Raw genomic sequence first — 8,345 nt, 5'->3', positions numbered from 1 at the left:
GCAAAAGGCAAGAGGAGCACACGCAAGAGCTTCCACCCAAAGTACGAGAGTGGACAACGCCTAGATAATGAATGCCCAGGTTCCGAATATTATTCCTACATGGAAAGGATGCATAAAGCATGTTTTAATTCACATAGGGGAACTTGAATGCGTCGTAAAATTTATGTACTCGTTCGATTTACAAAGTTTAGTCGCATGATGAGTACTTGCATTTGCTTGCATCTTCATGGTCAAGGGTTGAAAGATGGATTTGTGCAAAGGCATCCTTGTTGCATCGCGCAAAAGGACAAGGCTTATAACACATAATGCACTTAGGTAATAAATTCCTGGTTGTGACTCGTCCATAAGATAATCATAGACGGCCATTACATGATGTCTGAATAGTTGCAATGTATGGAAAAGATTTATGAACTTTGCAAATTGCATGCGATGGTAGTTAAAATCTAGGTTGGGTTAAGTGATAAAGGAAGGATTAAATAAATGATGGACTCATGGCATTCGCTCATGCATGGAGTTCTTTTATCAAAGTTTGAATGCTTCTTCATTAAAAATATTAAAGCTTGATTTCAATGCATCAACATAGGGCTGATAAGAGTTAGCTCTAAATGTCAATTGTTATAGTATAGGGCAAGGAAAAGAAAGATCTCTGTAGATCCTTTAAGTTGCATAAAGGCCAAAAGGACTATGGTCTTGAAATTGCATGGAATGATACATCTCACCTATCTTGCAGTTACTTACATCTTTTATGGGAAAAGTACTTGCAAATTTAGAAGAAAGTATTTGCATCTTTTAAGGGGAAGTTCATCTTCAATCGTGGGTTGGTTAGATCAATTAAGTAATTTGTGTAGCCTACATGAAATTCATAAAGGTGTGATTAGTTAGCATATGACGGTCACCTCCATGTGCTAGGTAGGGTTAAGCCATGTTAAAACTCTTCCTAGTATCTCACTTAGATGCCGATTTAATATTTCTGATCCTAAAGGTCCTACCCACATTCTCGAAATGTTAGAATTGTCTATCGCCCATGCAGGAATGATCTAGGGGTCTCACCCTAAGGATCAATGGACTAAATACTAGACCCCCGCAAGAATTTAGGGACCCTAGGGCCAAAAACATTTATCGGCCTAGTAAGGTTAGGGTTTTAGATTAGGTCAATAGGACTCCCAAACCCTACATCTTGATCAAAGGAATTCTTGACCAAGGAATACCATGTGATGAGAAAATAATCCCACAAGTTAGGTGCTGACACCTATCTCGTGCAACAAGCTGCAATGTCGTATGGTCTTGTGTCTAAATCACGAAATAGCATTGCCACTCCATAGACCAAGTTTGGCGAGTTCTAAGTATAAGTCTAATTTTCTAGAGGATGAGTAGTCATCTTGCTACGTCACTCTTCCTTGGGGCTGATTTGCCAAGCTAGGGGAGTTACGAATTTGCCAAGAAAGCAGTTGGCCAACCAAGTTAGGGCGACGAGGTTGCCCAGGATCTATTGACCTTAATATAAGGAAACCTAAGGTATTGACAATTTGGGTCAATAGGGTATAAACCCTAACCCAAGGAAAAAGGGGTAAAACAAGCAACTCAGCTTATGAAACCCTTAGGATCTTGCCAAGACACAATTGATCTAGGATCGAATGCTGGAAGTGTTCGTGGAAAAGGAACTACACCTTGGCAGTTGGCCGTACAAACGACCACTAGAATGCTTGTGATTGTATACTTAGGTGCATTGTTTGTACTTCTTTGCTCAAGGAACTAATTGAGGAAAAATAACTAACACTTGAGGTTGAAAGCCTAGAGGGAGAGGCAGTACCAGTTACCTCCGACTGTCTACTTCACCCTATCCAAGGGGGTTGTTAGCCGCATTGGGTACGTGGACCGAACCCACCGCGAGAGGTCTCTCCGTGGGTGCTACTTGGAGCAGGAGGACGCTTGGGTGCCAGGGGAGGCTCTGGCCGTAAATCCCTTGCCTCCGGATCATGCACAAGAGGCCAACATGACTCGAGATGGGATCTCGAGGCCCGCATACTGATCAACGGGTGGAACTTGGAATAGCGATCCATGAGGATTGCTGGAATAGCCTTCGGACTGGATATTTGATGTATTCCAAAGACTTTGATGAATAAAGATCAAATGTTGAAAAAGGAACTTGTTTGACAATTGTTTTTCTATGTCAGTGCTTAAGTTACGTGAAGGAACTAGTGATTAATTTGGTTAATTAAGGAAGTTGTTTTTTCTTGTCAAACTAAATGTGGTAGGTAATTAGATAACTAAAGCAACTCGAGGAAAGTGCGGTGGATGTGACCCTGGGTTTGTCCTACGGAAAGGTGGTCTCGATTTGCCAGGAACTTTTCTCAAAAAAAATTGACAGCGAGGTAACAATGACCTAGAATCTAGAGAGCTAGAGTCCCGATTTATGCTGTTTTAGGGAAACGGAATGGGACTATGCCTTACAGGCAGAGAGATCGAGCTTCACATCCCTCTCATTTCCCATTCTCCTTGAACCAAGTGCAGTATAAATCCGCTTTGACCCTGTTGTTTCTACGCAAAGTGGTTCGCGTCTAGGGGTCGACACTAGCTACTTTCTAGAAACTTGACCATTAGGAAAACCCTGATTCAGGTCAGTCCTAAGTGGGAACAGCCGAAATGCTTCCACTTCTGGCAGACTCGGGAAGACCTAGATTGCAAACCCCATGACATTCCTTGGGAGTGCTGGGCGGCGCTTTCTAGACTCTCTTCCCGATGGGCTACTAAGACGTGTCCTACAAGCGGACAGGAGAACGCATTACAGTTGGTATCAGAGAAAACCAACCGGATCTAATATTTACAAGGAAACTTAATGAGGGGAAAATAGAGCAATGTTGCCGTTAAGACCATTTCCTTACTTACTTATCAATGCTGGTCTGTAGAATCGCGAAGCATGGAACAAATTCTTGGTGTTCCAAGTTATGTTTATGACTGCAATGCATGATTCGGATTATCAACGGAGACTAGGCATGATGAACATTCTAGACCGTATCTACAATCCTTCACCCCTATACATGGAACGGAGATGGACGGGTGAATCACGAATATATTATATAGCAGCCCACCGACTTGCGTACCTTCGGACCAACTTGAAGAGAATCAAGTGGATGGAGGATCTAAAGATCATGAAGCTGTACATCTTTGTTGAGACTCACGCAAACGCAACCCTACATGTCAGCGATCGGAAAGTCAAACAAACAAGTATGTGTACGAGGAAGTGACTCGAATAATCCCTGCCGACAGAATCAAGGTGTTGGGACGTTATGAGAGGAACGGGTATCAAAGGAAGGGATGCCCCAAGCTTCCTATGACCTATCGATTCTTGAAAATCCATGACCCTTCTCCATATTATTACTCAATCCCCGTAGCTGAATGTAACACAATCCTATTTTCCCCAAACTGATGTATCAGCTTGTTCTACCTTCTCGAAATAAATGTATTCAAAAGGGTTATGCCCACATGAATGAATAAGATTTTTTTTCTATCACTGTCTATCATGGCTGTAAGTGTTGGTAAAGGAGTTAAGTGATTAGGTCACTTGGCTAAAAGCTGAACTGGGCATATTAATGTAATGTGAGAAACGTTTAGCAAGTTTTTAACATAAAGAATTTTATTTCCCATGCGCAACCTCAAGTACAGATTCCTAGTCCAACCCTTACTCTAAATACGGCTATAATTCAAGAGAAGAAGTTCCTTCTCAAACAAATCAAGCCACCTGAATTTGATGGTAAGGGAAGGACCATCCAAACTGATGCCGAGGTCTGGATCGAATCCATGGAGGATTACTTCGAGGCAGCAGGAACTACACCCGCTAACCAAGCTATGCTTGCCAAACTGAAGCTTACCAGCGAAGCAAGACTTTGGTGGAAACAATGGTGCAGAGACCAAGGGATCTCAGAAGGGTCAATTGCTTGGGAGAAGTTTAAAAGAGCTGTGCGAGGGAGATATCTGCCACCTGCCTATCGCACACAGAAGATGAACGAATTACATGAATTAAAGCAACTTGGACTATCCCTGGATGCGTACTATTCAAAATTCGTCTCTCTCTTAAAGTACGCGGCACAAATGGACATGACACAACAGGTATCAAAGTTTTGTGCTGGGTTAAATCCACCCATTAACACCCGCTTGGAATCAATACGCCCAAGGACCTACAAGACGCGCTCATTTGAGCTGCGCCAATAATATAGGAGATGCAAACCAAGCCAAGGAATAACAGGACTTGGTCTTACAGGGATCAGAACAAGAGAATGCTTAGATCTTAGACCAAGAGAGCGCAGGGCCAAAACCATGGACAAAGGAAGAAAGCTAGGGCGAATGCTGTTAACAATTTCGTTCCTACACAAGATAATGGCTGCAATCTACATTGCTTCCATTGCAATGAGCCTGGTCACTTTAAAAGGCAATGTCCCAAGCTTAGCAGAGGACAATGTCAAGGGCCATTCCAAGGAGCCGTCCATGGACAAGGAGCCACCATCAGGGCCAGAGGGAGAACCTCCAGTGTTACCAACAAGGAATTGGGTGATGAAGAAAATCCATCCAAGGAAGCTAACATTGAGAGGGCAACGGTTCATGTCGCTCTTCACAAGAAAGGCCCGAATTGCCAATTCTCGATGATTCAAACTCCATCGGATTATCAAGGTAAAAGCTTCAAAACCTTGATTGATTGTGGCAATACACATTCCTTTATTTCACCAGTCTATATAAGAAGATTAGGAATAGCCACAAAAGATGCACCTACCTTACTTGTAGAATTAGCAAATGGTTGAGAGGTCTCTTGTACCAAGCAAACTGCTAAGGTGAAATTCCTACTGGGTGGAAAGTCGACTTCGGTCAGATTCAGGGTAATGAACCTAGGTGTCCACGAATGTTGCTCGAAATGGATTGGCTAATACCCAACGACGCCCAAATTCACTATGGAAAGGGCCAAGTCTCCTTTCGAAATTCTAAAGGGGAACTAGTTACAACTTAAGGAGAGGCTAGGAAGCCAAAAATTCAACTGACCAAAGCAACACGGATAATAAAAGGAGTTAGAAAGGGGCTACATGTTTATTTGATTAAACTAAATAAGCTAGATCAGTCATCAGGAATCTACGAAAGAACCTTCATGGCTAAAGGAATACGCAGACATATTTCCTGAAGAGCTGACAGAACTTCCTCCTCAAAGGGAAGTCGATCACGAAATCAAGCTAGCACCAGGAGCTGCACCAATCGCAAAGAGGCCATATAGGATGTCCATCCTGGAAGCGATTGAGCTGAAGGAGCAACTCAAGCAATTGTTAGACCAAGGCTACATCCATCCTAGCAGTTTGCCATGGGGAGCTCCAGTGTTGTTCCAGAAGAAGAAAGATGGAACGCTTCGACTATGCATTGACTACAGAGGGTTGAATCAATCAACCATTAAAAACAAATACCCCATTCCAAGAATAGATGAACTTCTTGACCATCTTCAAGGTGCAAAGATCTTCTCTAAAATAGATCTCAAGTCTGGATATTATCAAATAAGGATCAAGGAAGAATATATCCCAAAGATAGTATTCAGCACAAGGTATGGACACTTTTGAATTCCTAGTCATGTCATTCGGGCTGACAAATGCTCCTGCTACCTTCAATAGGTTAATGCAATATATCTTTAGGCCCTATCTTGATGACTTCGTACTCGTCTTCTTTGACGATACCCTAGTCTACTCCAAGCAGGAAAAACATCATGAACCCCAGTTTTGCATCGTCCTTGAAACAATGAGAGCACACAAGCTTATGCCAAGAAGAAGAAGTGTGCATTTTTCAAGCGACAGATTGAATATCTGGGATTCACTGTATTAGCGGAAGGAATTTCAGTAGATCCAGCCAAGGTCAGAGACGTTTTGGAATGGCCAACACCAACTTCTATCAAAGAAATACATAGTTTTCTTGGATTGACAAGATGGTACAGGGTCTTTATCAAAGACTATGCTTTGATTGCAACACCTCTGACTAATCTACTAAAGAAGCAAGTATCAATTGTATGGTCACCTACTACTGAACAGACCAGCTTTGATAAACTAAAGAAAAGCTTGGTATCAACACCCATCCTGATCTTAGTAAGAGGTTTGAAGTGATAACTGATGCTAGTGCACTTGCCTTAGGATGTGTACTCATGCAAGAAGGTCATCCCGTAGCATACTCTTCAAGGAAACTGAAGAGCCATGAAAGGAATTATGCTAGTGCACTTGCCTTAGGATGTGTACTCATGCAAGAAGGTCATCCCATAGCATACTCATGCTAGTGTACTCATGCAAGAAGGTCATCCCATAGCATACTCTTCAAGGAAACTGAAGAGCCATGAAAGGAATTATGATGCCCACGATCTGGAGCTGTTGCCTATCATCCATGCTCTCAAACTTTGGAGACACTACTTGTTGGGTAACAAATTTACCTTAGTGATAAACCACAAAAGTCTTAAATGGATTTTTACCCAGAATGAGCTCAATATGAGGCAAGGTCAATGGATTGAAGTGCTGGAAGAATATGATTTTGAAATCAAATACCGGCCTGGAAAGGAGAATGTAGTTGCCGATGCACTCAGTTGCAATGCATTTCTAAATTCTCTGATTTTGCAAGATCCATCAACAACAAGATCTCTAGCCACAAAGGTATCCATGCCAAATAACCCAATTCTTGAGCTAGATAGAGAGAGGCATGCCATGACCCAACCTATCAGAAATTGCTAAGGGAGATCCCCATCAAAGATCAAGACCCGAAGCTACAAACGAAGTATCAGGAATTCTCTATCAATAGTGGACTTGTCTACTATAGGACAAGATTATGTATCCCGACAAGCCAGTCACTCAAGTAGAAGATACTTTTGGAAGCCCATGACTCCCCTTTCTCAGGACATCCTGGCTATGCCAAGACCCTTAACGCGGTCAGGAAGAGCTATTATTGGGATAGGCTCAAAGGTGACATTCTCAAATATGTCACGGAATGTTTGTCTTGTCGACTCATTAAGGCAGAACATGTCAAAATGCAAGGAAAATTGCAACCACTTGACATTCCCCAAATGAAATGGGAATTCATTAGTATGGACTTTGTTGTTGGCCTGCCCCAAGTTCAAGGAGGATACAACTCCATTATGGTCATGGTAGATATGCTCACTAAGGTTGCACATCTTATACCTGTTAAGACAAACTATAAAGCATCAGACATCGCAAGATTGTTCATCAAGGAGATTTTCAAACTATATGGGTTACCCAGAAGAATCATTAATGATCGTGACTCTCTCTTCACCTCACACTTCTAGAGGGCTATCTTCGAGGCCATAGGGACTCAACTCTATTTCAGTATAGCTTACCCTCCCCAAACTGATGGTCAAACAGAACGAGTCAACCAAGTCATTGAAGACATGCTTAGGGTACACTGCTGTCGCGAACCCAAAAAGTGGATCCAATATTTGCCACTGGTTGAGTTTGCCTACAATACTTCCTACCAACAAAGCATTCAGATGACACCTTTTCAAGCATTGTATGGGCAAGATTGTTGTAGTTCTTTGAGCTTTTCGAATCCAACCTTGAGGGTTAAAGCTTCAAGGCAGATGCTGGAAGACATGGATGACCAAATCAAATCATTAAGACAGGACATCCAAGCCGCCAAGGACAGACAAAAGGCTTACGCCGACCTGAAACGTCAAGACAGATCCTTCATTGAAGGTGATATGGTCTTCATTCGCATACGTCCAAAGAAGAGTTCCCTATCCTTGGGTGAATGCAAAAAGCTAAGTCCAAGGTATTGTGGACCCTACAAGATTCTCAAGTGCCTAGGGCCTAATGCTTACAGACTATAACTCCCTGAAAACCTAAAAGTTCATAATGTATTCCATATTAGTCTATTGAAAAAGTATGTGTCTAACCCTAGTCACGTGCTTGATGATCAACAAGTTGTAATGCCGAGCCAAGGAGTCCTTGAGCTACGGCCTGACAGGATCTTAGATGTTAGGGAGAGGCATTTGAGATCCAGGACCCTGAGAGAATACCTCATCCAATGGAAAGATTACCCCGAAGAGGATGCCACTTGGATGGATGAAAGTACTCTCAACCAACAATACCCCCAGATCTTCTCGAGATGAGGACATCTCCATTCCTCTAAGGGGGAGAGAATGTAATATTTTCACAATGAAATATTAACAACTCTTGATTCTGCGCATAAGCAATTGCGAGTGACCTCCCGCAACAAAAAAACCTCGGGCTAAGTGCTCCACCCTCGCGCATCAACAAACACCAGCCCCACGTCGTGTATAGGAAGCCGTGGCTCAAAAGCTGAAGTTCACCGCGGGAACACCCCTCCAA

This window comes from Lygodium microphyllum, chromosome 24, assembly GCF_053477565.2.
Source record: "Lygodium microphyllum isolate KBCC chromosome 24, Lygodium_microphyllum_v1.1.10, whole genome shotgun sequence".
NCBI classification, from domain to species: domain Eukaryota; kingdom Viridiplantae; phylum Streptophyta; class Polypodiopsida; order Schizaeales; family Lygodiaceae; genus Lygodium; species Lygodium microphyllum.
The sequence above is the reverse complement of the archived record's forward strand: the minus strand, read 5'-3'. Positions refer to the sequence as shown.